Source organism: Musa acuminata, unplaced genomic scaffold (assembly GCF_036884655.1).
Source record: "Musa acuminata AAA Group cultivar baxijiao unplaced genomic scaffold, Cavendish_Baxijiao_AAA HiC_scaffold_1126, whole genome shotgun sequence".
In the NCBI taxonomy this organism is placed as follows: Eukaryota; Viridiplantae; Streptophyta; class Magnoliopsida; order Zingiberales; family Musaceae; genus Musa; species Musa acuminata.
In genome coordinates this window covers 3,490,065-3,492,564 of record NW_027021339.1, presented here as the reverse complement: position 1 = coordinate 3,492,564, position 2,500 = coordinate 3,490,065, and positions in this window count along the sequence as shown.

The window sequence follows — 2,500 nt, the reverse complement described above, 5'->3', positions numbered from 1 at the left end:
GTGCAGCCAAAAATGGCCAGTTTTGGCCCGTTTTTGGGCCGTTTTGGCCAGTTTTTGGGCTGTTCTTGCATTGCGCGGGTGACCGTCGAGAGCGGAGCAAAACGTCAGCCATCTCAGCACCCTGGAACCCCCCGGGTGGCACAGGGCTGGATGCGGCTTTCGTATAGCAGGGACGGTGCTGCCTCTCGCTTCGCTCGCTGTCCGCCGCTCGCCGCTCGCTCGTGCAGCCAAAAATGGCCAGTTTTGGCCGTTTTTTGGGCCGTTTTGGCCAGTTTTTGGCCTGTTCTTGCATTGCGCGGTGACCGTCGAGAGCGGAGCAAAACGTCAGCCATCTCAGCACCCTGGAACCCCCGGGTGGCACAGGGCTGGTTGGGGCTTTCGTTATAGCAGGACGGTGCTGCCTCTCGCTTCGCTCGCTGTCCGCCGCTCGCCGCTCGCTCGCGCAGCCAAAAATGGCCAGTTTTGGCCCGTTTTTTGGGCCGTTTTGGCCAGTTTTTGCCTGTTCTTGCATTGCGCGGTGACCGTCGAGAGCGGAGCAAACGTCAGCCATCTCAGCACCCTGGAACCCCCGGGTGGCACAGGGCTGGATGGGGCTTTCGTATAGCAGGGACGGTGCTGCCTCTCGCTTTCGCTCGCTGTCCGCCGCTCGCCGCTCGCAGCAGCAAAAATGGCCAGTTTTGGCCGTTTTTGGGCCGTTTTGGCCAGTTTTTGGCCTGTTCTTGCATTGCGCGGTGACCGTCGAGAGCGGAGCAAAACGTCAGCCATCTCAGCACCCTGGAACCCCCCGGGTGGCACAGGGCTGGATGGGGCTTTTCGTATAGCAGGGACGGTGCTGCCTTCTCGCTTCGCTCGCTGTTCGCCGGCTCGCCGCTCGCTCGCGCAGCCAAAAATGGCCAGTTTTGGCCCGTTTTTGGGCTGTTTTGGCCAGTTTTTGGCCTGTTCTTGCGTGGTGCGGTGACCGTCGTGAGCGGAGCAAAACGTCAGCCATCTCAGCACCCTGGAACCCCCCGGGTGGCACAGGGCTGGATGGGGCTTTCGTATAGCAGGGACGGTGCTGCCTCTCGCTTCGCTCGCTGTTCGCCGCTCGCCGCTCGCTCGCGCAGCCAAAAATGGCCAGTTTTGGCCCGTTTTTGGGCTGTTTTGGCCTGTTTTTGGGCTGTTCTTGTGTGGCGCGGTGACCGTCGTGAGCGGAGCAAATGTCAGCCATCTCAGCACCCTGGAACCCCCCGGGTGGCACAGGGCTGGATGGGGCTTTCGTATAGCAGGGACGGTGCTGCCTCGCGCTTCGCTCGCTGTTCGCCGCTCTCCGCTCGCTCGCGCAGCAAAAAATGGCCAGTTTTGGCCGTTTTTGGGCTGTTTTGGCCAGTTTTTGGCCTGTTCTTGCGTGCCGCGGCGACCGTCGTGAGCGGAGCAAAACGTCAGCCATCTCAGCACCCTGGAACCCCCGGGGTGGCACAGGGCTGGATGGGGCTTTCGTATAGCAGGACGGTGCTGCCTCTCGCTTCGCTCGCTGTCCGCCGCTCGCTGCTCGCTCGCGCAGCCAAAAATGGCCAGTTTTGGCCCGTTTTTGGGCTGTTTTGGCCTGTTTTTGGGCTGTTCTTGTGTGCCGCGGGCGACCGTCGTGAGCGGAGCAAAATGTCAGCCATCTCAGCACCCTGGAACCCCCCGGGTGGCACAGGGCTGGATGGGCTTTCGTATAGAAGGGACGGTGCTGCCTCTCGCTTCGCTCGCTGTCCGCCGCTCGCCGCTCGCTCGCGCAGCAAAAATGGCCAGTTTTGGCCCGTTTTTGGGCCGTTTTGGCCAGTTTTTGGCCTGTTCTTGCGTTGCGCCGGTGACCGTCGAGAGCGGAGCAAAACGTCAGCCATCTCAGCACCCTGGAACCCCCCGGGGTGGCACAGGGCTGGATGGGGCTTTCGTATAGCAGGGACGGTGCTGCCTCTCGCTTCGCTCGCTGTCCGCCGCTCGCCGCTCGCATCGCCGCAGCCAAAAATGGCCAGTTTTGGCCCGTTTTTGGGCCGTTTTGGCAGTTTTTTGGCCTGTTCTTGCGTTGCGCGGTGACCGTCGAGAGCGGAGCAAAACGTCAGCCATCTCAGCACCCTGGAACCCCCGGGTGGCCCACAGGGCTGGATGGGGCTTTCGTATAGCAGGGACGGTGCTGCCTCTCGCTTCGCTCGCTGTCCGCCGCTCGCCGCTCGCTCGCGCAGCCAAAAATGGCCAGTTTTGGCCCGTTTTTGGGCCGTTTTGGCCAGTTTTTGGCCTGTTCTTGCTTTTGCGCGGTGACCGTCGAGAGTGGAGCAAACGTCAGCCATCTCAGCACCCTGGAACCCCCCAGGTGGCACAGGGCTGGATGGGGCTTTTGTATAGCAGGGATGGTGCTGCCTCTCGCTTCGCTCGCTGTCCGCATCTCGTCGCTTGCTCGCGCAGCCAAAAATGGCCTGTTTTGGCCCGTTTTTGGGCTGTTTTGGCCTGTTTCTGGGCCATTTTTGCTTCGCTTGAAATC